Source organism: Falco peregrinus, chromosome W, assembly GCF_023634155.1.
Source record: "Falco peregrinus isolate bFalPer1 chromosome W, bFalPer1.pri, whole genome shotgun sequence".
In the NCBI taxonomy this organism is placed as follows: domain Eukaryota; kingdom Metazoa; phylum Chordata; class Aves; order Falconiformes; family Falconidae; genus Falco; species Falco peregrinus.
Genome location: NC_073743.1, coordinates 8,436,718 through 8,464,494, shown reverse-complemented (window position 1 = coordinate 8,464,494; position 27,777 = coordinate 8,436,718). Strand labels below are relative to the sequence as shown.

At 39.4% G+C, this 27,777-nt stretch overlaps 1 pseudogene; it reads right to left on the bottom strand.

The window, feature by feature from the left end:
- Positions 1 to 27,747, bottom strand: LOC129783213 (ankyrin repeat domain-containing protein 55-like; annotated as a pseudogene).
- Between the last annotated feature and the right edge of the window lie 30 nt (positions 27,748 to 27,777).

Below are 27,777 nucleotides of genomic sequence, written 5' to 3'. Positions count from 1 at the left end.
TTAATTTTCAGCATCTGGTTTGGTGAGAAATTTCTCAAGCTCTTCTGCAGAGTTAGATTTCTTCTGGTTTGGGATAGCAGGTAGGACATGACTTGTTTCAGAGGCTCTCCTGATAGACCAGGCAAGAAAGAATAGAGCAAATGACTGAGAATGACCCCCTTTCTGAGATCTGGAGGTTGGGGCTGGTGGGAGAATAACTGCACCAGTCCTTAGGGAATTTAGAGGCAGGGACTTAAACTTCTTAATACCCTGAGATGGTAGCTGAACTAGAGGAAAAAGAAAAAGAGAGAAAGAATGCACAGAAAGTGAGAAGCATAACATCTTTACAAATTAGTTTGCTACTTTATTTGAACCGTTGTTTGTTTGTCTTGTGTTGTGTGTACCCAAACCTGCATTTGAAAACTGTGATCAAAATATGAATAAAAAATCCCTAAACCCTGGCAGGGCTAATCTTCAGTTGAAGAAAACAATTGCAGTGTTAAATGATTTACTTCATGTTTGGTGATCAATAAGGGTTGATACGTTCAAAGGTTTACTTTTGATAAGCAGCGAATCTATAATTTGTCTGAAGGAGACTTGGTCTGTTTGGAGAGATTTTCACAAGACATTTTTTCAAAAAAAAATACAGTGACTGAAACAAACGTTCCATGGGTTTATATTAGTTTTACCAGCACATTTGTGAGGGAATGCTCTATTACTCAGGGTGAATTCTGATAAAAATGTTAGAAAGTTGAAATAGAGGAATCTGGGACACTGTCTGGGTTGCTCTAGGCACGGTCAATCATGAAGATAAGTCCACGCATGTGCTCTGCAAGTCATGGGTCACAAAAGTAGCCCAATACCCTGTAGCACATTAAGACCCACACTGAAACACAAGAGCCACAGCTGTTGTATGTCTCGTGTGTTAACAGTTTTGTAAGAAACTGTGGGTTCAGATTGTCCTTAATCTCCACCTCACACTCAGCAGTGTAACAGTATTTGTGCTTTAGAGTTATTGCAGTTCTGTGTATTCTCTAAATTCAAATCCTGAAGCTCCTTCACTCAGACAACTCACTAATATCCTAAGTTTTTAAAAGGAAAATTCAAAACCTTAATTGTAGAAATATATTTCTTTGCCTTGGAATTTGTTATGAATTGCATGAGCTTCTTTTCATTTAATTTCTTTGTATACAAACAGTTCAGGTTTTTCAGTCTATCCATATCAAGAGTTCCCTACTATAGTTAATGCCATCCTTGTTTTGGCTACAAAATCTTTCTTGCTGTTTTTCACATTTATTGATCCTTGGATGCATTCTCATTCTGTCTGTGATTTCCTTCTATCTGCATCTGTTGTGATGAATATATGAGAGGCTATTAACATTTGCCTCTTAGATATTCTAGTTTCAGTTTCATCCTACTAGTCATGGCAGTGTCCAGAAGGTTATTTGGATTCTTTGTCTATTTTGGTAGCTTCATGCTTTGAAACTAACCACAGGTTATGTCCGGTATTAAAAACTATTCTCTGAGCCAACCACTTGTCCTCAGATTGGTATCATGTTTGTGTCCTGATTCTTTACATGCAGGATGTATTCTGCTATAAAGCACTCTGATCAGGTGACCATCTCATCCTGGAATTACCATTCCATTTCCTAGTCAACTCCAATGAAAATCAGAGTCTCCATGTTTGCATTTTTCCCAGAAGCCCCTTTGATTATTCCCTTTTCATAATCTTTGACAGAAATTTTCCCGGTGCAGGTTCAGGGAAATTCTACAGAAATGAGGAATGGAGAAGAGTATTCTTTCTTAATCCCATGAAAATCTTGTACAACTACAGAGAAACATGTGAAGTTAATCTAGTTTTAGACTGTTTTAATAGAAGATGAACTAATTTTTATTATAAATAACAGGACATATAACCAACTGGTATGAACTGAGTAACTAGTAAAGTCAATGCACCTGTGATAAGCTGGACCTTACAAGTCAACTTTAATCTTAAAAAATTCCCCAAAACAAACTAAACATTCAACACACTTGAGGAACTCATAGGTAGAATAGTGGATAGAGTATCTTGAAGACTGTAGAATAAAAAAAAAAAAAGAAAAGAGGACTTAAGGAATTTCAGATCAGTTAACCTAACTTTCATACCTAAATTCCTGCCTGCACTTGGTATTTCTCAGAAGTGAATCTTTGAACCTACAGAGTCTGCCTTCTCACTGTTCATCAAGCAATATCAAAAAGAATCACTGGGACACTGGTTCAGTGGATGCAGAAGTGAGAAATGATGTAGTTTTAACAAGGAAGGATTAAGTTTGTCACAAATTTTCATAAAAAAATAAGGTAGATATATTACTATAATGTGGACGCACACCTGATGGAAAAAAAGGCACTCAAGGTGTAATTATTTCCTGGAGAACAGGTTTACAATGCAAAATGACCTTGATGAATTGGAGAAATATTAAGAAATTCAGATAATGAAACTCAGCAAAATCAGATGCAAACCTCTACACTTAGGAAAAACAAACCCAAAACCCAAACCACCAAATGCAAGATGGGGAATAACTGGCTAGAGGAGTAATAGTCCTGAAGATATCTGGGGACAGAGACTGTGCACAATTCAGAAATATATTGAAGAAGTTCATACAGAACCTTGCAGCTTCCGTGTCTTGGCAAAGCAGCAGCACACCAGTCTTGTCATGAAAGCCCTTCTGCGTCTGTAGATTTATCTAGTATATAAATAAGAAGTCAGAAATTTGCCCTTGTGAAAACAAATGTTACCTCTCTAATGTCTTCAGTGGGCACTGGAAGAGCTTTGCATCTATGCATTTTTTTACTATACACACATTGTACAAAAGAGGCTGAAGTTCTTGCCATATCCCCCTGTACCATGTGCCATATACTCATTTCATAATTCATTACTTATTTATCAGGACTCACCATTTCTCTGACTCACCATGTATCTATTTTGGCAAAGGAGAATCTTTATAGAGAGGATTTAAAAATTTGGTAGATCTTTTTCTTTTACAGATAATTTCAGGACAATTCAAGTTGTGATGGCTTGAGCAGGCAGCCTTGTACTAGAGCTGCCTCGCCTCGCCTCTGGCAATGCAATGTAATTCACAGGTCATATTCAAGGTTCATTCATCTTCAGAAGTTCAGGAAATGGCTTAGTTTTTCCCAAGGAAAAAAAAAGTACCATTAATACTTTGCTTTAGTTTGTATTGAATTTGTGTGAATCAGAGCGAAGTACAATAAATGAGCCCCTTTGTTTTCCAGCACATGATAGAATGCTTTTGAGTTCATTGAAATTTTGGTGTGAAAACCAAATACATATTGAGAGGCTCACTCATTTCCTTCTTCAGAGCATAGAAATATGTTCATGCATTCAAAATTTACACCTGTGTGAAAAATCTCCAGAACACTTTATGTACTAGATATGCCCTTAATGATGGATTTAAGTAGGGCAAAAGCAGTTTAGTTTAACTTTACCTTCATGACTGGGTAGCCATCACAAACCCTTGCTCCTTCAAAGAAGGAAAACACAGCATCCAAACATCAATACTTTCCACCTAGCCCTACATACTATAATCAGGATCTTCAGTTTAGGATATTTGATAAGGATTTCAGGACTGGGACATGGATGGCTTTGAAATAATACATTTCATGACAAGTAGTAGTATTTGTATTGAAACACGCAAGCCTGGACCCAGCACTAGGATCTGTGAGACAGAACCCTTAAGGCTGGTTGCCATACATTCAGATGCTATAGGTGGCAAAACCATCAGTAATTATTCATATTCAGAGGGCAGAGTCAGCTACCCAAGAATGAACAATACTATAAGAACTACTAATTCAGGGAGCCTTTTTCACTCAGCAGTGACTCTTGAGTGGCTGCTATTACAAATTGCAGTGACAAGAATAAGCCTGTCAGGGAGGCATTGCCCAGGGAGTATATGCCACCCAGCAGAAGGGATGGCTCTTAGACTCTCTTCCTTTACAAGCAGTGGACTATGGTGGCCCTCTGCAGAGAAGGGTGCTTTGTGGAATCTTTTGCTGTTAATTATGGAAAGAAGAAACTTCAGATCATGATGAATAACAGCACTGATCCCCAGAAAACATTTAAAGACCTGCAGAAATAGATCTTTTAATTTTTTTGTTCAAACTCACTACTTCAGAATTTCTAAGCCACATGAAGAAGTGAGAGCAGGAGAGAGTTCTCTAGAAGTCCCTTATTTGTTTGGAAAATGATTCTGGCATTGTGTGAGCAGCATGTGATAGTTGTAAGCCTGTTGTCCAGGGGTCCATGGGAGAATCACATGATGAGATAGGAAGGGTGTGCTGGGGGCAGAGCAGCAGCATGCAGAATAACAGAGATGCCAAGCTGTGCAGAGACTACTCAAGAAGCCTCTTTGGCCCAGGGAACACCTGGAGGGTGGGAATATATAAACTATGGTTTAAATCACTCAAATACTCTTTTCCTAGGCTACTGTTTCTTTCCTATTATTTTCATTCTAATTTATATTTTTAAATGCTTTTGCTTAGAGGTTAAAGCATCTCCTTTTTTTCATTGCCCTTCCTTTTCTGGCAGATGTTTCTTCTTTCTGTTAATCTCGGACTAGTTCCAGTTCTCTAATTTATGTTTATTTTATCCTTCTAGCTTCCTGGTTGGTTCCCACCCCCACCCCCACCCCCCCCACACACACTGGTTTTGTTGCATGTTTTTAACACACATCTTGTGTAACAAAAATATGAGAAAAACACAAATGTTTATACTCAAGCTTCATTGCTGGAGCCATTTGCCTGGATAAAGGCTGTGTCCAGAACAGTAATATTTTTAGGGCTGGGTGGAGGGTGAGAGACATCTTGACTCTGAAACAGTTATTTGGAAAGCTCCAGGATCAGATGTGTCATTTGTGTTAACAAAGAAGAAATATAATCTATTTTGCAAATAACTTTGCTTTTGTGTTATTGGCTTGACCTGATGCTCAAGCAGTAATGGCACCTGGATAAATGTGCTGTGTTAATTACACCATGATTATTAACGGTGGGTGATAATTGTATCTTATTTGTAGAATACATTTTCTGGCATGAGACTAGAACTAAAATCCTGGATGTTTGTGTGAATTACTCCAAGAACACCAGTGATTATGAAATATTTATTTTAATTTTTCTTACAACTATGTTTTAACTAGAAAGAACATTAGTAGGAAGCTTAAAAACAGAAGACTTGGAGCTGGAGTTTTGAAAGCAGTTAGATGATTTTCTTTGAGCAGGCAGAGAATACCACCTCAGTATTCCAAGTATCTCTTACTTTTCTTCTTCCTCTTATTTGCTGTGCAGCAGCAGTACAGGATTCTGTATTTCCCCTACCCAATCTGATGTTCCCTATAAAGCTACCTCTGCTGTTTTATTTTTAGTAATGTTGTCATAGCTGCAGAATTGCTTCTGAAGCTCAGATCATAAGAGGCAATGAATCTTAAATTTAGCTCTGAAATGTGAATGCTTTAGGACCTGGCTGATCTACAGGATGGCAAATAGTAAACTGCAAATCCTCATTCAAAATATATTGGGGGATTTGTGCTTAGTGGAGCACAAGAATGTGAGGGCAGGACACTGCTGGGAGTAAGGCTAGCATTTGTATGTGAAGAACATCCCAGTCACTGGCTGGATAAAGCCTGGGACACTCACTAAGTATTGACATCCTGCCTAGGCTGTAGGAGTGGGATGAGGCTTTCCCTGCCCTTTAGGACTTTGCTTCTTACTGCCTTGAGAAAGAGGAGCTGGCTGACAGTGCAGAGGAAAAAAAGGCTGCTGCTTTCTCAGTTCCTTTAATTTTAGCTCCTGTGTTATAGAAGCTACCCAAACCAGCTGCTGTTAGAATGAGAGAAGTGAATGATTCCCATTCTCATGTAAGAGCTAGTCTATATGCTGTCCTTAAGACACAGGGAGACAGAACATCTTTTCACCTATGTAACATTCAGAAAATAACAAAAGTTTTTGGAAACCCGATGATCTTGATCTAATACTCTTGCCTCTAATTTTCACTAGCAAAAGGACACAAAAATCAGTGTCTTTCATGCTGTCTGAAGAAGAGTTAGTCCTTATCCTGGCTTTCATCTCATATATCCAGCCTTTCTCTGCCATGCAGTTGTTAGGGTGCTGTCATTCATCTCTTTACATATCATAAGTCACCATGTTACATCATATCCTGCCCCCTATGAAAAGCTACCAGAGTCATACAGGCATATGCAATCTAGAGTGAAACTAAATGTGAAAAATCCCATGTCTATGAGAATTCCAGTCACCTCTGCTCTGGAAAACAAATGTAAAAACAAACTCTCCTCTGTATTGACATACATTGCTTCTGCTAGGATAACTCTATGAAACTCATTGGAGAAAAGGGTTATCATCAGCAAATCCAGCTGGAGGTGGGCCAGTCAATAATGGAATACCCCAGGAGTTGATACTGAGGCCAATACTATTGAATGTCTTCATTAGTGACTTGGATGATGGGGCAGAGCACACCCTTTGCAAGTTTGCAAAGGATACAAAACTGGGAGGAGTGGCTGATGGAATGGATGGGAGATGCTGCCATTCAGAGGGATATTCATAGATAAATGGACTGACTTATGATATTCAATAAAGGGAAATGCAAAGTCCTGCACCTGGAGAGGAATAACTCCCTGCACCAATATGTGCTGGGGGTCAACTGTCTAGAAAGCAGCTTGTCAGAAAGGGACCCAAGGATCCTGATAGACAAGCTGAACATGAGCTAGCAATGTGCCTTTGCAGCAAAGACAGCCAACAGCATCCTGAGCTGCATTAGGAAAAGTGTTGCCAGCAGATTGCGAGAGGTGATCCTTCCCCTCTACTCAGCACTGGTGAAAGACATCTGGAGTGCTGTGTCCACTTCTGGGGCCCCCAATACAAGAGAGACATAGACATACTGGAGCAAGTCCAGCAGAGGGTGATGGAGATGATTAAAGGATTGGAGTATCCAACCTCAAAGGATAGGCTGTAAGAGCTGAGACTGTTCAGCCTTGAGAAAAGGCAGCAGTTCAGGGGGATCTTGTCCATATGTATAAATGCCTGATTGGGGGAAGTAAAGAAGAGTGAGCCAGATTCTTCCCAGTGGTATCCTATGAAGGGAAAAGAGTCAATGGACACAAATAAGTAAGAAGAAACATTTTTACTCTGAGGGTGGTCAAACTCTGGAACAGGTTGCCCATAGTTTTGTATTCCCCATCCTTGGAGATATTAAAAACATAACTGAATGTGGTTCTGAGCAACCTGCTGTAGGTGACCCTGCTATGGGCAGAGGGTGTTGGACTAAACAATCTACAAAGGTGCCTTCCAACCTCAGCTGTTCTATGATGCTGTGAAAAAGGAACATGAAATCTCCCTCAAGCCCTCAGATGTCAGTTACAGAGGCACACAGTATGATACTGTAACTGGGACTTGCCTGTACTTACTTTTGTGAGCACAGCAGTTGGGTATGTGAGCTAGGCTGTTCCGTACAAGAGTAAGATTTTTTATTTTGGGTTGGTCTACAGACATCTGTTGAAAACTTTTACCTGTGAAAGAAAAAGATAATCTGTTACCATATGAAAATAATTATAAATAATACCTATAAATAAGTGCACTGTAGATCTCTGGTTTCCAGAATAACAAAAAACTTACTTAGTAAATCTCAGAAATATGTAATAACAAGAAACCACCAACTGAAAAAAGCTGTTGCTTTGTTCTCTACATTTGTTTAAAAGAGTGACTGATTTAATATAACCTTCATGTGTACCCTTATCACTTCCTCTCATATAATATAGTAATTGGTCTTAAAACAGGCACTTAGACGAGTAGCTATTTGGACACTAAATCTGTAGAAATGTTCAAGTATATGGATTTGATTTCAGAACTGGAGCTTTAGTTTACAAATTTTTCTAATAGGGTCTCAGTCTTTCTAAGTACTAGAACACAAATGGAGTTTAACTGCTGGTTGGAAAATCAGGCTGGTGGAAGTCTATCAATAGTAAAGATGGGCTTTGAGAGGGTTTTGCTGCAGATGAAAATATAGCAGAACTGATAAACTGATAGTGATTCTAATTAAACTAACTGGCATTTTAATGGCTAAGATTAAATTTAACTTTGTCTAGTACTATTAAAAAAGGCAATGTGTTAGATGATGTAATGCATTTCACTACATAAATGACACATCAAATACTAAAAAACTTAGAAAGTCAAGCTCCAAATCAACATTTCCCCCAGATCCTTTCTGTGAGTTGATCTTATTCTATGATGTTTGAGTCCCTCAAATTTTTCTTTTTTGTTATCCCCAAATCTGAGATGAGCCTTGTAAGGAGTTTTGAGTTGTTTTACCAAACAGTTGCTCATCCAGCATGGCATTGCAATATAGCTCATTGCAGAGCAAGCATATGCTCTATCAGCACACAGAGGTGAGGGGAGACACAGGCTGGATGTAATTCCAATATAGTAGAGAATCAAGCCAGCTGCTCCCATTAGTGCAATTTGAATTATATTGGTTTCATTGTGATGCTTATGCTGAGAAACTAATGTCTTATTATGTATATACCATTATAGCTTTGATGATGAAAGGTTATTTTTTCTGTCAATATGTTTATTTCATAAATGGGCATATCTGGCAGAAAAACAACAGTACAAAGATTAATAATGTTTTCAAGGCTGATATGAATGCTTGGAAATGAATCCTTGTTGTCTAAAAGATCTGGCATCAAGTGGAAGTATTTTTCTGCTCTTCCTTCCTATCTGCTCCACATCAGAGAAAAAAAGTTTTTCTTTCTTTAAGACATCATCTTTGTCATCCCCAAGAGCATATTTATGATGGCATTTGTTTTTGAATGAAATAGAAAGGATGCAATTTCATGATTATAAAATGCAGGACTGTTCTGCATTTCATTTTGTTTATTGACATTTTGTACAGGTTGTTCTTTGATTTTCCTTTGCATTTGGGTGGGGGAACCACATTGTGGTGTGTTTTGTGGAAAAGATGTAAATGTTATGATGAACATCCCACTGTAAACTAGTCCTTCAGTTTTAGAAAGAATCAGCCACCCTGATCAGATTTGCTCTACTCTTTTCTGGCCAAGAAGTGCTTCCTGTTGGACTATACCATACTGCTTATGCCAATATAAGACTAATAATAGCCTATTTTTTACATTACCTATTCAAACAACTAGAAGGTACTGGGATGCTGTACAAACCTGTAATAGAGTATTGCCTTAGACATGGCAGGTTAGTAATCTAAAAGATGAGTGATAGAAGGAGGTTCCAGCTTGTTAGGGGCTGCTAAGAGGTGTCTTACCATTTGAGACAGGCCTCCTTTTACCCATATCACTTGGAATTTCTCTACTTACACCATTTTCCATGTGGAAAGTAGGTGGCAGTACATTTTGCAAAAAGAGATGACTGCAAAGCTCATAAATACAAAATGCTTCAGATTGTGGATGCCAGCTCAGCACTGTGGCTGGCAAGGACTCTTACAATATTGGCAGTATGTTTTGGTACAGTTTGTCTTTGCTCTCCCCAGCAGAGGGCAAGACAAAGTAGTTATTCTGAGAAAAAACAGTGGTACGCTAGTAAGGTAAGTCTCATTGCTACACAGAGCAACCTCTTCCCTTTGTATAAGTGTTAAGGCTCAGCTAGTAAATTGACTCATCTTTCATTTCCAGGAGCACAGACAACAGAACAAAAAACCTCCAAAAATCCCCACCTATATGCCAGCTGCCTTAGTAGCGGTAAGCACAAAAAATAGCTCTGACTTTAATAAAAGGCACAGTCATGCAAGACAATCAATACTGTGTGTCAGATGAGAAAATAATTTTCAAATTATCCCCTAGATTATTGATACTGATTTAAAGAGTCAGTCACCAATATTCGAGTGAGCGGAGGTTATCTTTATTCGGCAGCGCTGGGTGCATGGGGGATCGCTCCACCAAAGTCATGCACACCAAGGGAACCTTTCAGCCCCCTCTTTATACAAGTCACTCATGTCTATTCATTAACTTCCCTCATTAACATATCTCGCACCTGGACAATTAGCACATTCTCATTCAAGGACCTAGTATATCTTCAAGTTAACAACATTAATGTATCTTGTGCCTGGACAACTATCACACTCCCATTCAAGGATTTAGTATATCTTCAAGTTAACAATATTAACATATCTTGTGCCTGGACAATTAGCAAACTCCCATTCAAGGACCTAGTATATCTTCAAGTTAACAACATTAACATATCTCATGCCTGGACAACTAGCACACTCCCTGTGTCACCCATTCAAGGATTTAGTGCATCCTCAAGTCAACAATAAGAGTCTCCTCAGATAAACATGAGCACGCTGTTCTTTAAATAAATCATATATGGCCCATTATTCAATACCCATAATCCTGTCCTGGGTATTCAGTGATTACAAAATTACATGTAGCTCCCACAGTTATGACTTGAGAAAGGGTGTATTAATACTTCATTGTCCATCAAAGACCAGATGTTGTTTTTTCCCTCAGCTAGGCTTCCTACAGGAAAAAAAACCCACCCAGAAACAACGAGGAAATGTCTTTCTGAGAGCACTGGTAGCTGTGCTTTGCTTCTAATCCCTGTAAATCCTGCAGGCACAGTGCACTGGAGACCTGGAGGCCCTGGAGCTCATACTGTAAATGCAGTTCTAATTCACAGCAAGTCAGGTGGCTTTAATTACGGGGCAGACAGATTTAAACCACACAGGCACAAAGAAGGATAAGCAGATCTTTTTATTGTGAAGAAATGTTAGATGGTATCTGGGCTGTTCAATGTATTGTCAGACACTGTCTCCTTACAAGCTTTTCACATGCTTCAGTGGAAGTCCTTTATGCCAGATGCAGGAATCTTTTTATTGTTGGAAAGTTGTTAAAGGGAGCTGGTACACAGAGAACTGAGCTTAAAGCAGACTCAGGCTTTTTTTTTCTCTGATGTAGATAACAAACAAACTGTCAGAGATAAAATTACTTACTCTTCCTTTGGATATGCAAAGACAGCTCCCACTGTAACAATTAGATTTCCCAAAATTGATACAATTTTGCCCTCATTCATGTATGTAGACTGCTGGTCCTATACTGAATCCCTCTGCAGATTGTGGAGAACTGGGTCTGTCCCAATTAATTTGCCTGATTGTGGCTTATTTGTCATAGGATGTTCATAGAAAACTACCTGTCCTTCTGTCCAGAGCAAACAAGGATTTAACCATACAGTATTCTACAATTTTCAGAAAAATCTATAATCACATTTTAACTAACATAGTAGTTACTTCCACATCAAATATATTCATAGTCTAGCTAATTCCACCAAGAAATGTTTCCCTATAGTCATCCTCAGGTTTGGTTTATCCAGTTTGAGCTTGTTCCTCCTCCTACTGTCCACATTAATGATCTCAAATATCTCAGCCTCACTAGGCCCTATTATATTTAGGTTGCAAATCTGATAAACGCAGTCATGATTCATGTCAAAAATAGAATGTACTGTAATAAGTGTAATTGTTGTACCCTGTGTAAATCTGGGACCTGTATCGCAGTTGTGGTGAGTGGGCACATGTGGTTCTCCTTTAAGACAATGTGATGGCTTCCCCTTCCCCTGAGGCAAAGCCCGCCAAAGGAGACAAGGAAAGTGAAACCATGCTAGAGAAGGCCCACCGAAGGAGACAAAGACCTTGAGATTTGAAAAAGTGCACCAAAGCAGAGTCAATAGGAGGAGAAGGTGTACCCTAACAACCCAATGGGGAAAGAGCAGGACGAACATCTGGCAAGAAGAGATTGGTCAAGATCCGGGCATAAAAGATGCTGCTTTGAGGGCTCAGGTGTGCGTGTGGTGGAACTAATTGAGTTCTCCACGCACACAGTGCTGTTTTTGCTTATTGTTTCTCCACCTAAATTGATTGAACCCAAAATAAAATTGTTTTAATTGTTATCGTTTATAACGTAAAGAAACCCTGCAGGTTTTCTTGTCTTCCACATGTGAGCTGAAACTTTCAGAGTTCAGTGTAGAAAGTCGTGCTAGAGATATTGTTGCTATCCACATGGAGTTTGTATGGTTGAGTGAATAGCTGAAGAGCGCACAGTAAGAAAGTAGTGACACCTATAGACCAGGTCTATCAAGCTTTCAGGAACTTGGCCTGATGTTCAGGAAGTAAAACTTTTTGAATAGCTCCTTTTTACCCTGAGAAACTATTTCCAGCTTTTATTTGCACAATGTAGAATCACCTGTCATTCTGAAATTGTCTTCATTCGCATCTCTAATGAGAATAGAGAAGTTTTGCTATTCTATAGATCCTTTTGCTTATGAGTCTGTACAGTTTGCACTACCATGCAGAGGTCAGATAGTGACCTGACCTATTTGAGGGTTCCTCTCAGACAGGATTTCTGTTCACTTCTCTTTCCACTGGAAGATAACAGTTCATGTCTGCTGGGGTGAAGGTAGATTACAAAGAATAAACATTACACAATAAGTTAATGGTGTACTGGTAGGTTTGGGGATTACTTTTACTTGCTTCATTTTCAGTTGGATATTATAGTGATTGGAAGGCATACTAGATGTGTTTAATTTTGGCATGGTACTAAATCCCAAAGGAGATAAAATTGGAGACGCTGATATGTTGAAGTAAAGTCCAGCACACAGGTCAGCCAGCCAGATTCATTTAAACATGGATGTGAGTCAAAGTACTAAATCCCAAATTCTGCCAAACCGGTTTCAAGTTTACTTGCATTAACTTGCAAATCACAAAGCACATGTAATCTGGAGGCACTTACCTTGCTCAGGTACCTTATATGCTTCCTAACTACCTGCATTTTTGCTTGCTCATCAGACCTACTTAAATCTCTTATTTCCCACACCTAAGCTCCTTGCTACAGCTGTCAGCTGATGTCCCGTGCATACATTAACTGCAATTGCTACTACATACAGGGAGAAGAAACTGAAAAAGATATTAAAGAAATATAAATATAATGGGTCAGACACCTATTTTTTCTGACTCATCTTCCCACATCAGTAGAGATTATAGGATATGGGAGATAGAAAAGAAAGAAATTACCTGAGAGAACTGGGAAGTGAGGGAATGTGGGGAGGGCACAAAAGCACATGGTGAGATCTATCAGAGTTTAAGACAATTATCAGTTTGTCTGAAAGAGTCCTAGTACAGACTTTATTGGAGAGTAGTTGGTTAGAGTCTGTGTTCCAGGGGTCATCCAACAAAGCCTGGCAGCTGCTTTTGTGGTCCAGAAAGTTGTGTTCACTCCTACTCTTTTGAGACTGATGTGCAAAATAGCGGGTGCTGGTGCTGGAGGAGAAGCTTGACATTGTGCTCTGGGAAGCAGGAATTGCCTGTAGTGATTGGGGGAGGCTCTGGGTTCTGACAGGCAGAAGTCCCTGACACTCTGGTGGCTTCTTTTCTGGTATGAGGTACTTTGTGCTCACTCTTTTAAAGTGGTCACACACCCATCCAAAAAGTCTTTGCGGTTTGTGTGCATAATTCAGTCAAAAGTGGTGATGATGTAATCTACTTCTGAAGTCTCTTCTCTAGGATAGCGGTCTCTGCTTCTGTCCTGACTGGTTTTCTGATCATCTTTCTTCTTTTTGCAAGAGAAGATGTGGTTCAGCATACTGAATCTTCCTTCTTTCTTTAGGAGTCTGTTGTTCTGGGAGGGAAAAACTGATGGACTGGCTCAGATCTACTGGAAGTACAAATCAAAATATGATGTCATCACCAAATAATGAAATAAATACTGCCTGTGGTAGCCCATGAAATGTGGTATATACTGTTTAGATATGTTTGCAGGGATGGTTCAGTGAGGCAGAAAATGAGGACTCCAAACTTATAATTAACAAAGACTGAAAATGATACCAGATTTCAGGGGGTCTTCAAACTTTTTAAACAGGGGGCCGGCGCGTGGATGAAGTGGCAGGAAGCCATCTGCGGCTGCTTGGTTCCCCCCCCCCAACCCTGGGGGGTGTGTGTCTGTAAATACCGGGGGCCGGATTGAGGACTCTGGGGGGCTGTATCTGGCCTGCAGGCCGTAGTTTGAGGACCCCTGCCATATTACTTCACTCTTTCTTATGGGGTTCATTGCCATGAGTATAAACTCATCTTAATGTAGGCTCAGTGCAGCTATCAGGAAAAAAAACAAACTTTTCTGGCTTCAGCATCTACCAGCTGCAGAATAATTATTCTTAATGGTGAGGCAAGATCCAATAATAAGAACAACATACTGGGATTTTTAAAACCAAGTGATATTTGTATTTTTTTGTATTTGTATATCAAATTTAGAAAATGCTATTTCCAACAGCACAGTCATTGCTAACATTGTAACAAAGGTACTAGTTCTCCTTTCCTTTCCCTCTCCTCTCCCTCCCCATTTTCTTTCCCTTTTTTTCCCTGTATTAAAGAGGCCTGGCAGTTTCAGAAGACCTATCAAGATAATTACCTACAGTGGTGTTGCTGTACTGGTTTTTAGATGAGATTTTGACTAATCATCATTTTATATCTACTCCAACAGCAGAGTGCAGCAGGAGGAGGAGCAGGAAAGGTAATGTTACCCATGTCTCACATTTGTAACACAGAAAATAATACTGACTGCTGACTGGAAAGGAGGGGAAAGCACAAAGAAATGTGATGATAAATATCTTTGTAAGTGCATGCTCATGTACTAAAATTGAAGAACTGAAATGAATTAAATGACAGCTGCTGAAACATGAGAAATACAGAGAGAAAGATAATAAGCAATGACAAAATAATTTTACTTTTTAACAGAAAAAAAATCAGAATAAGAAGAGAAAATCAAGGTAGAGAAATAAAGAAGGCTAGGAAAACATTCCCAAGCCCTTACTCTGAGGATAACTTGAAATTTATTTTATTATCTATCTGGCAAAGCTCCTTTTGTGTACAGTCTGTCCCTCTGATAACATGAACACACAGCTAGTGCAGAAATTTCAAAAAAGTGCAGGGCATATATCTGAGGGCTGAAATTATTCTGTAAGATAGATTTTTCTGCACAAAAGTGACTGAGCAACAGCTATACCCATATCTTGGTTCAGAACCCTCTGCTGACTGGCAGACTAGCACTGTAACCGCAGTGATGAGTCTTCAGTAGATGGCTATATATAATGTTGCTATTTTGGTGGGAAATTTGAACCGAGTATTGCATATGAATCAAGAAGACATCACCCAGGGTTCAAACCCTTCAGTAGCATACAAAAAGCAATACCTTTCTTTTCTAGTCAGTGCCAACATGTAAGATGTGAACTTTTGCTTTACCTGCTCTCCTGAGACAGCAGCTTGATGCATGCTGTGTGCCCACAGTACATTGCATATGTCAGAGGACTGTTTTCATTGATGTCTCGAGGGGTGCTGTCTATCCCCAGCTCTAGCAGCATCTGTATGCACTCAGCTTTCCCTGTTGCTGCAGCCCAGTGCAAAGGCGTCCTAGGGGAAAGGGGGAATATAACTAAAATAGATTAATACATTTGCTATTGAAACTATTAATGACACAATGAGGTGTGCTCCTATACTACTCATCCAGATTCACATCCATTTTAAGGAATTCTCCAGCAACTTATCCCACACTGATGTAGTTGCCAGTTGCAGGAATAGACTATAGACCAGCATCTATCTATGTGCATCTATTTAACTGTAGTAAAAGTAGATATGGAGCTGGAGAATGCCTATACATGCTATATATATAAACTGTGCAAGAATAAAGAATAAAGTTGACTTCTCTGTGCCTCTTCCTTGCAGCCCCAGTTATTTCAGATGGGTGCAGTAAGAAACATAATAGAATGGAAATCTGTTGTGTGTTTATAGTGAACAGCAAGTATACCTTCTATGGAAATATCTGAGAATGTGTAATAGGAGGTTGTCATCTTTACTGAGCTCTTAAGTGTAGTTAAACTCCTCCCTTCACCCTTCTTTCCATTGAAACAGCTTTCTCAACTACATTTTACTGATGTTTAGAAACTTCTCCAGAACCCTGTTGATTTTATTTCTGTTCCATTTTATTGGACTTTTCCATGAAGAATGCTATTATTTTAAGTACCTGAGAGACTAAGCCAAGAAAACCTTGGCTTTTGCTCCACTGAGCAAGATAATCAACCCAGAACAATCAGTTGCTTCTGTTTGCATTAAACTTAGGAGCAAAGTTCCAAGGGAGGCAGTTATGGGGTGAAAAAGAGGAAAGAAGACGACTCTTCTGTACTTGATACAGGGATTTCATTTTGGAAGGGATCAAATGCCTTGTGAGAATGGAAGGTGAAGGTTCCCTGGTCCTATAGGAATAACTGTGTTAGCATCTTAACTGCAACAAGGGAATGTTTCATTTCCTGAATGCAAATAGCAGCAGAATCCCAGCTTCAAGTTGTAGGATCCTGTTCTCTTGTTTTGAAAAGAATGTTCATTTTTGATTGAAAGAAGTGGTGACAAAGTCCTTTCACGTATAATCTTATCGTTTCCTACCAGAAACACAAAGTTAAATAACAATCCTACTATTCAGTTGTTATACTAAATGTGATAGATGCGAGCTGGACTGCTTTGCAGTGTCTCCGAGCAAGCACAGTTCTCTGTAAGTGCAATTTATTAACTAGGCTGTGGCCTGTGAAACAGGAAACATGATTATAAAATAAACAGAGCTAGTCTCAGGTTAATAGAAAGGAAGCAGCAAATTCAATTTCAGGGTTTCCATGGTTATCTGTCATCCACATCAAGGGCCTACAGGTTGCACTCTGGGAATTTAGCCAGCTCACTGATAATATCACTGTAACCTGCAGCAGTGGCAATGTGCATACATGTTTTGCCATTCTCATCATCATAGTTTATTATTAATGGTCCCTGGTAGTGGTCCAGAATGATGGAACACAGAATCCTGTTGCCACTCTGGGAGGAAGGTCAGAGAAGAAATGCTCACACCAAACTGCATGTTCTCATCTAGAAGACCAAAGAAGACTTTGTTTTCTGTATATCGGACTCCCCAGGTGTCGCAACGGAGGGAAGACACAGTCACTCAATATGAGTGATCAGCAGACTTCCTTTATTGTCCCTTACAGTCACCTTTTATGCCTTGTTATAATTAGCTCATACATATTACAAAAGTTAAGCTAATTATTGGTTAGTTGCCTAAATACCAAGCCCGCCCCAGTTTCTCTTCTGTAGTTATCTGTTCCCACCTGTACCATTCTTTTTCCCACCACGATCTTCCTGTTATTGTGTAACAAGAACAGCCAAGGATAGTGTATTTTTGCTTTACTTCAGATAAGCTGAGAGCGATGTGCATTTTTGTCCAGCCAGCTGGACTATGTCTATGTGACCCTTTTCAGCTAGCCAGTTTTCCACAATTCCCCCGTTTTTATTTTGGGCGACATAGGCTTGGTTGACCATTTTCAATAACAGCGTTTTAACACAGGAAAATACACAGCCAACTTATAAAATCTCAGTTCAGAAGTATAATTCCTGAAATACTTGAAAAATAAAGTTAGCTTGAAGCTTTAATTTAGATGCTCTTTCTGTTCCAGTGATATAAAAAGTTTAAAAAATTCAAAGGTAATTTTAAAGTTCTGAACCTGGACTGATGCAAGCTCAAAACCCAAAAAGAAACCAAATTGATGTTTGACTAGGAATATTTGCAAATATTTTAGTGGAAAATCCCTGACCATTAACAATTTTCTGTCCAAATAACAACTGCCCTTATGCAACCAACCAGTCCATACATTTTCTGAAGAATACCTCATTGATATCAAGGAATTAACAAAGGGAAAAAATTAGTTCTAAGCTATATACATTCATAAGTGGATTTTTCAATAGTTACATACAGATTTACACAGTAAGCCATAATGGCTTGTAGGTGATACACACAAGAAGAGTACGTTGCTTATCTGTCTGAATGTCTATGCTAAATTTGACAACTATGCCACAAGCCAAGCCTACATGGGTGCTGTATGTTATGCACGTTCCTTAACAAACAGAAGTATAATAGGTAAATTCCCAAGATCTAGTCCCCAACCTAATTATATTATTTTGTAGCCAATTAAGGAAAATAACACAAATGTGCATATCTACATGTGCACACACCTTTTAGTTCAGAACCAATCTGTGATAAAAGGCCTTAGCCTTATGGCATCATCGAATCTTAACGAGTACAGTAATTAAAAATGCAGTCTTACTGTAAGTGCGATTTATGCTGACATTCCCTCAAATGCTACACGTGAGTATTTCTCACTCAACTGCCTCGTTAAAATAGTAGTATTTGTTAATATGTATTAAAAAAACATTAATTCTCTACAATAGCAGTTGACTTCCATAACACTATGTAAGCAAAAGAGGCTTAAGATGGGTTTTCTGAATACTAACAATTTATTTTAGACTGTCTAAACTCAGGTCTTGAAAGATTTCACTCTGCCAGACATAGAAACACTGTTGCACTCCAGTTGTGATATCCCTTTTCCCAAGTTGTCACATGCACATCTCGCTCAAGCAACATTATTGTTTAAGTTTTTCTCTGCTACATAAAAGCATATTGCACTTGTAGATATAAAAGACAGCACCCTTACTTAGATTATTACCTTATTCCCTCATAACTCTTAGTATACCTTGTATCTCTGATTTCATCACTTCAAAAATTCACCAGAAGCAGATAAAACCACAGCCTCAGACTAAACTACACCTTAACTGCTGATTCAAATAAAGGCATTCTCTTCAGATATGCCTAATGCTTACAAATAATGTTGGCTGGTTTTGATCAAAAAACTATTATTACAATAATGATCAAAAATAATAATCCCGTTTGCAAAATGCCTTTAAGCCAGCCTCCTAGTCCCAACCAATTTCCACATTCAGAATACAGCATAAATATAGAATACAGCATAAATTATCTCCATCAAGGCAAAAAGGCTTCTCTTTAAGCTCAGAGATGTTTGCTAGTTCAAGGCAGAAACCCATTTCTTGTAGGGGACATCTGAAGCACTTTTTTTTTTTTTTTTTTTTTGGTGGGTTTGTAATCAATTCCGTATTTTTCCTTGAGAAGCTTAAGCTGTTCCTCTTGTTTCAGGAGTGTTTCCAACTCTGATTTGTCGAATAGGTCTGTATTTCCAAAAAAGATCATACATTTCCTCCGCTGTGATTTTATACGGCAGGTTCCGAATATAGAGGATCCGATTGACCTCTGGGGGCAGCCAGATGTTTAGATCGCTTGGCCGCTTGCATCGCCATGGCGCTGATCGGAGTGTGTGTGTGGGGGTGCCGCCTTGGAGAGAAACAGTGGCCAGGAAGGGGCCTGCCGGGTTATCCATACCCAGGTATGACAGCCAAAAGCTTCCAATCCCCTGCTGGGAACTGGGTTTGCTTTATGAATTTCCTAGAATACTTTGAACACTGCAAAAATAATAAATAACGTACCACTGCAAATATCGCCAAAGTTACTGAGTATAAATTAATCAACAGCTTTCTCAGAAATTGCTTGGGGTTTTTGCTGTTTTGCTAAGTTAGAGTCCAGAAAGATATAAGCCTATATTATCTCATAGAATTTTAGGGTTGGAAGGGACCTCAAAAGACCAACCCAGTCCTGTAAGCCTGTCCCAAGTATACCTAGAAAAGCCATGTCAAATATTTGCTCAAGTGATTCTTGAAAACTTCCTTAGCTAGTTTGCTCCAATGTTTCAGTATCTTAATAGAAAGTTTACATTGTTTTATAACCTGTAAATGAAACTGAACATTTTGCATCCTGTCTTGGTGGAAATAGAAAAAAATATTCATGATTTGTAATAACACCATAGAAACACAAGGCTGGAAAAGTCTTTCTAGATCATCAAATTAAATCCCTGCAATCACTTGCTGCTATGATATATCATGCCTTTCATAAACTTATTGTGCTCATTAAAAGCAATTAGGGTTTTTTTCCCCATTATTTCCAAACAAAAGCAGTTCAAGAACTTGTTTGCTTTAATTGTTAGTATCTCTAATTTCTATTAATACTCAGTGTTGATTTATGTCTCTTTGTTTAGTGGATGAGGGAAAGGCTGTGGATGTTGTCTACCTAGAATTTAGTAAAGCCTTTGGCACCATTTCTCACAACATTCTCCTGGAGAAACTGGCTGTTCATGGCTTGGAATGGCATACTTTTCGCTGGGTGAAAAGCCAGCTGGATGGCCAGGTCCAAAGAGTGTTGGTGAATGGAGTTAAATCCAGTTGGTGGCCTGACACGAGTGTTCTCCAGGTCTAAGTATTGGGTCCAGTTCTGTTTAATATCTTTATCAATGAACTGGACAACAGGATCAAGTACACCTTCAGTAAGTTTGCAGATGACACCAAGTTGGGCAGGAGTGCTGATCTGCATGAGGGAAGGAAGGCTCTACAGAGGGGCCTGGAAAGGCTGAATTGTTGGGACAAGACCAATTGTATAAGATTCAGCAAAGCTAAGTGCCAGGTCCTGCACCTGGGTCACAGCAGCCCCATGCAATGGTATAGGTTTGGGGAAGAGTGGCTGGAAAGCTGCCTGGTGGAAAAGGACCTGGGGATGCTGGTTGACAGCCAGCTGAACATGAGCCAGCAGTGTGCCCTGCCCAGGTGGCCAAGAAGGCCAATAGCATCCTGGCCTGTATCAGAAACAGTGTGGCCAGCAGAACAAGTAAAGTGATTGTCCCCCTGTACTCGGCACTGGTAAGGCCGCACCTTGAATACTGTGTTCAGTTTTGGGCCCCTCACTTCAAGAGGGACATAGAGGTGCTGGGGCATGTCCAGAGAAGGGCAACGAAGCTGGTGAAGGGTCTAGAGAAGAAGTCTTATGAGGAACGGCTGAGGGAACTGGGGTTGTTTAGTCTGGAGAGGAAGAGACTCGGGGAAGACCTTATTGCCCTCTACAACTACCTGAAAGGTGTAGCAAGGTGGGTGGTGATCTCTTTTCCCAAGTAGCAAGTGATAGGACAAGAGTAAACAGCCTCAAGTTGTACCAGGGGAGGCTTGGATTGAATATTAGGAAAAATTTCTTCACTGAAAGGGTGGTCAAGCATTGGAAGATGGTTGAGTCATCATCCCTGGAGGTGTTTAAAAGACATGTAGATGTGACACTTAGGGACATGGTTTAGTGGTGGACTTGGCAGTATTGGGTTAATAGTTGGACTCGATAATCTTAAACGTCTTTTCCAACTGTGAGAGACCATATCTCAAACTGACCGTCTCAAAGCTTGTTAGCTGAGCTCCTGCAAGACTTAACAGTTGTGAACAGATAAGGAGCCAACAGCTGCCTGACATCAGTTTTCGGCCAGGGTCAAGGAAAGGCCACGCCGCTGTGAGGGATGTGCCTAAACATGGACGATCACCCCTACCTATGCAGTAGTTGCATGTGCCCCATGGAGGAATGCACTACATGCCGTTGTCTGGGAAATGACCCCCCTGAACGCCCTATAAAAGACTGCCACCAAATAGTAAGTGGTGATCCAGAGACCCCCACCACCGATGTGAATGGAGACTACAGACTAACAGGATGCCGCTGGATCCACGGTGGTGACTCTCTCTTGCAACTCTATCCTGACTGCTAGATTTCCTTCTTTCCTATCTTTCCCTTTCATTCCTATCGCTATTTTCTTACCGCAACACATGAATATTTTGTTTATATAAGAGCACAATAAATTTCCTTGATTAGTGGCATTTGACCTCATTTGTGTCTTAATCTCACTCTGGGTATAACAAAGAATCTTCCCAGCTTGGGTCTTCCCAGACTGGAACACCAACCAAAATGATTCTATGATTCTGTGCCAGAATTATTATTTAGATTTTCCTCTAACTGGTATTTATTCGTCAGATATATTTATAGACAATCAATGTATCCCTTCTGAGCTGCTCTCTTGCCACTCTAATAAATCAAGGTTTTTTCAGTTTTCCTTGTAAAATATGCTTTCTATTTCTCTCATCAACCTGCTAGCCCTTCTTTTGTGTTTTAGTTGTGCATCCTTGGAGAGGAGTATTAAAATTGTACATAGTCATACACAGACATTTTTGCCAGATCTTTGTACAGTGATACTAGCTCTTCCCTATTTCTGTTAGAAATACCTCTTCTGATATGTCACAGAACAGCATTTGCAATATTCACAGCCGTGTCCCATTAAAGTTCCCAGTCATTTTTTAGTAACCCTTTATACCTTGGTATTTCTCTTCTATAGTAGTTTCCAAACATAGTTTCTAGTTTCTGGGAGGGACTAATGTTATTATCACCCAAGTGCATGACTCAAACATTTTATACTGTTCAATTTTGTCCCATTTGTATTACTCCAGATTTCAAGGTGATCAAGCTTTCCCTGTATGATATCCCCATTCTCTTCTGTTAATGCCTTCCTTTTTTTTTTTTATTGGCAGATTTCATCAGAAAGCCCCTGTGTTTTTGTGCTGTTATCATGAAAATATTAAGTATGATTGATTTCAAGCCTTATCCCTGAAAGTAATTTTCTTCCGGCCTCTATTTAACATTTAATTATTAGTCTTCAATTCTTGATTATGAGATACAACTTCTTTTGCTTTCCAGTACTTTTTTCCATTATTTTGTAAGATGCCTACTTATTCCAAATATATGTTTTAAGGATGGATAGTCATCCAGTTATATATCAAGCCTCTTCTACATACTTTTTTTCTCCACTCTTGGGATGCAGATTCGTGCTAAGTTTCACAGCACTGATAGGATAAATTCCAGGTCCTGGAATCTGCAGGCCCCAGATCTCAGTCCAGCTAAGAATTCCCTTAATTTACCAAAATATGTCCCTCTGAAATTAAGAATTTTGGTTTGTATGTACTTTGTTTACTCACCTGTTCAATTTAGAGTCTACTCATGATCATGCCAGTCAAGCTTATTTTCTATGATCAGGCATTTTATAATGTTCTCATTCACCATGTTAAAATTGTTATTAATTCTTAATTGTCTGAATATCTAATGAAAACAGAGTGTTGATCTTCATGTTCAGGAATACTGAGGTCCTATGAATAATATTAATTCTTATTCTCCAGTCCCTGTGCCAAACGTCAGTGTCCTCCATACTAGCATAATTCTCAGTTACATTTTTTGGTCACTAGCATCAGAGAAATCTCTAGTCACATTCTGGGCTAACTGAATCTAGAAGTCTATTATATACTTCTAGTGCTACCACAATAAACATCTATTTATTACCATCCTTCTCCAAGTCAGTTTTGATACAAAAAACTATTAACATGCAGTATCTTGCTATTTCTGTGTTCATATTCTAGTGACACTACTATTCCTCTAATTTTACACTGTCGTGCTAAGTCCAAATTTCACATCCTGCACCTACAGTTTCAGTCACTCAATATTCTTGCACAACTCAACATTTGCGTAAGAGATTTCCCACTGTTCTTACTGGCATTTTATAAATTTTCAGACTGTTCTGTCTCCCATCAATCTTCCATTTTCTAGACTAAACAAACCATTTCATCCTATCTTCATGGGTCAAGTTTTTTAACCCAGTTCTCATACTTGGTGCTTGCTTTTGGCCTCTACAGTTTGTCTACAGCTTTCTTCAACTATGGCACTCCAAATGACATAATCATCCAGCTGAGACTTCTCTCCTGCCATTGGAAATGACATCACTACTTCCTGTATCCCACATGTATCACGCTTCTGTTAATATGTCCCAGAATTTTGTTTGTTTGCTTTGTATCAACATCATAATTTAAACTCCTACTCCCTTTGTAATCCACTAGTCTACTACTCTTCATTTCGTGCAAGCAGCTTTAATTTTTCACAGTTCTGTACATAGTGCTATTTTATTAATTTTGGTTCATTCCTAAAATTTATCAAAATCATTCTGAATTTCATCCTGACCCATTGAAGTACTGAGGCCTGAGCAACAGGCCCTGAGCCAAAGTAGATGAACTCGCCAACCAAATGTTATATATATATATATATATATATATATATATATATATATATGTATCCAATCATTAGCAAAATATGCATGATCATTAGTGAAAGATGTAGCTTAGATAGAATATAATAATTAGCTATGATATAGTGCATCCTTCTTTGCTTGGAGGCAGGTAGTCAAGATTATGAAACCAGATATATAACCTTTTTGCAAACTGGTGGTTAAAATCAAGTAGATAAGGGAAATTCCCTTGGTTCCTCCCTGAGCCCTGGACAGGCTTTAGTGGGATCTAAGAGGAGAGTGAAACCAGATGTTTCCACATTTTAAATTGGGTGAGCTTGTTTATTCAACAGTATAAAAGCTGGACCCTCTTACAGTGATTTTGGAGACCTCACCTATGAGTGGATGCACTGCATAGGACCTCCCAATTGCTGGGAAAGGCTCTCTAAAATCTTTGTAACTGGGCCTCCCCAGCAACTGTGGATCTGGATGATGGTAAAGTATTAAGGCAACTGGTGATGGATCTTTTTTAACCACTATAGTCTGCCATATGTGGTAGTGATTAGGTGCATTACCTTGTCTTGTTTTATTCTTGCTGTATTATTTCACTTACTATTCTATTGCTTTAAATAAGTAAAGATAAATTCACTTCTTTAACTAGGTGTCTGTTTCCTTTGTACTGACCCTGTCTATTGGCAAAACACCCATGAAGTGCTTAGTGCTCCTCTAATGTGGTTCTAACTGTGGGTTATATACGTGTTTTGTATTTCATTGCCTCATTATGGAACAAATAAAAGCATTCTCATGATAAATCCCTGGTTGGACTGTTTGTGAGATGTCCACCTCCAGATATTATTTGAACTGTCCTGAATGTGGCTGATAGAGAATATATGATGTGTTATATAAGTCCTGGGGTTGATATTGATTGCATTATGTCTTATTTTAACCCACTGTGACATCCTATCTTTGGACTGATTTCTGGGTGCATTATAGCAGGTTGTGCTTATACAAATTGTGCTATTGAGTTCACTCAATGTGATTAAATTTGCATGTACTGATCAAATCAGAAAGGAACAAAAAATTGGACTTTTTATGATCACTCTCTTTACCACCTGCTTAACAAGTTTTCTGTGCCATGTGATGAACATCATCTTTTCCAGTATTTCTGTATCTATTATATGGTATTAGTGCTTCATTGATATTCACACATATTATATCCAATAGCTTCTTATCTGAGAAAGCAATAATTGCTTTGAAGATTGCTATTAAATTTCTGTCCTGTTTTAACAATTCAATCAAGTTGTTAATTACATTTTCTAAATATTCAAAGGATATCTTCTAATATTTTGAACCTTCTGCTGAAAGAGATTTCTGGCCAACTGCTCTGTGGCTTTCCAGTTCTCTTTACATTCATCTTGGCTTTTTTAAGTTGCACACAATTCCACTAAAATGCTTACACTGCCCTTATTCTTTGATAGCTTCAAACCACCAAAATTTTAGTCTTCCTGTGGTAAATTTACCATAGACCACAGTACTATTGTTAGACCAGGATATTCAGTGGTAAATTTACCATAGGAAATTTACACATTTTTGTAACCTTATTGTATGTATCCTTACATTTCTTCTTCCCTTTTTGTATTCAGGTTCTTTTCAGCAACATTCTCAGACATTATTAGATATTTTTGGTTTGTGTTTCTGTGGATAACTGGCTAGCTGAAAAAGGTCACATAGACATAGTCCAGCTGGCTGGACAAAAATGCACATCGCTCTCAGCTTATCTGAAGTAAAGCAAAAATACACTATCCTTGGCTGTTCTTGTTACACAATAACAGGAAGATTTTGGTGGGAAAAGAATGTTGCAGGTGGGAACAGATAACTACAGAAGAGAAACTAGGGGCGGACTTGGTATTTAGGCAACTAACCAATAATGAGCTTAACTTTTGTAATATGTATGAGCTAATTATAACAAGGCATAAAAGGTGACTGTAAGGTTCAATAAACGAAGTCTGCTGATCACTCATATTGAGTGACTGTGTCTTCCCTCCGTCGCGACATGTTTCTATATAATTCTGCAGGGCTCCCCCCAGTTTTCTTTACACTTTTGTCCCATCTCACACCTTTATCTGCTTCCAGCCATTATTAATTTTCTTTAATGAATATTTCTTTCTTAGGTCACTCATCTAAATTAAACTTCATAAAGAAGAAATGTCCTAAAGCCTCAATCCAGGAGCCCTTGCAAGGCAAACTCTCATTGTGCTTTATGCAAGCTTTTCTCTGAGAATTATGTTATCTCCAAACAGTGGCTAACAACAAATTCACTAACAGGATCATTACTTCTCACTTTCACTTGACTACAACTCCATTTCCTTTAGGTTGGTTAATATAAAGCCCAACTTCTGATAGTTGCATCTCTCAGTGCTTTCAAAAATAGAAAATAATTCTTCAGGAAGTATCCACTGAATCGAGTGCCATGAAAATCCTGCAAGTTTGGGATGCTTTTCTGATTTTCACATTTTTTTTGCCTATGTCTGCTCAATTATCATCATTTATAGAATCATAGAATGATTTGGGTTGGAAGAGACTTTAAAGATCATAAAGTTCCAACCCCCCCCTCCCATGGGCAGGGACACCTTCTACTAGACCAGGTTGCTCAAAGCCCCATCCAGCCTGGCCTTGAACACTTCCAGGGATGAGGCATCTACAACTTCTCTGAGCAACCTGTTCCAGTGTCTCACCACCCTCACAGTAAAGAATTTCTTCCTAATGTCTAATCTAAATCTACCTTTTTTCAGCTTAAAGCCATTACCCCTTGTTCTATCGCTACATGCCCTTGTAAAAAGTCCCTCTCCAGCTTTCTTGTAGGCCCCCTTTAGGTACTGGAAGACTGCTATAAGGTCTCCCCAGAGCCTTCTCCAGGCTGAGCAACCCCACCTCTCTCAGCCTTTCTTCATAGGATAGGTGATCCAGCCCTCTGATCATCTTTGTGTCCTTCCTCTGGACTTGCTCCAACAGGTCCATGCCCTCCTTATGTTGGGGACCCCAGAGCTGAACACAGTACTCCAGGTGGGGTCTCACGAGAGTGGAGTAGAGGGGCAGAATCACCTCCCTCAACCTGCTGGCCATGCTTCTTTTGATGCAGCCCAGGATTCAGTTGGCTTTCTGGACTGTGAGTGCACATTGCCAGGTCATGTTGAGCTTCTCATCAGCTGACACCCCTCAAGTCTTTCTCCTCAGGACTGCTCTCAATCCATTCTCTACCCACCCTGTATTGATAGTGGCGGTTGCCCTGACCCACGTGCAGGACCTTGCACTTGGCCTTGTTGAACTTCATGAGGTTCACATGGGCCCACCTTTCAAGCCTGTCAAGGTCCCTCTGGATGGCATCCCTTCCCTCCAGCATGTCAACCTCACCACTCAGCTTGGTGGTGTTGGCAAACTTTCTGAGGGTGCACTCAATCCCACTGTCCATGTTGCTGACAAAGATGGTGAACAGTTCTGGTCCCAGTATGGACCTCCGAGGAATGACACTCCTCACTTGACTCCACTTGGACACTGAGCCATTGACCAAAACTCTTTGCAACCATCCAGCCAATTCCTTATCCACTGAGTGGTCCATCCATCAAATCCATGTCTCTCCAGTTTAGAGACAAGGATGTTGCGCAGAACAGTGTCAAATGCTTTGCACAAATCCAGGTAGATGATATCAGTTGCTCTTCTCTCATCTGCCAACGTTGTAACCCTGTCATAGAAGGCCACCAAATTTGTCAGGCATGATTCACTGTCACCAATCATGTCTTTATTTTCCATGTGCCTTATCATAGTTTTCAGTTGATCTACTCCATGAATCATTGGCTCATTGGTAATCATTGTTACTAACAGCCTCTGTTTTTATACCTC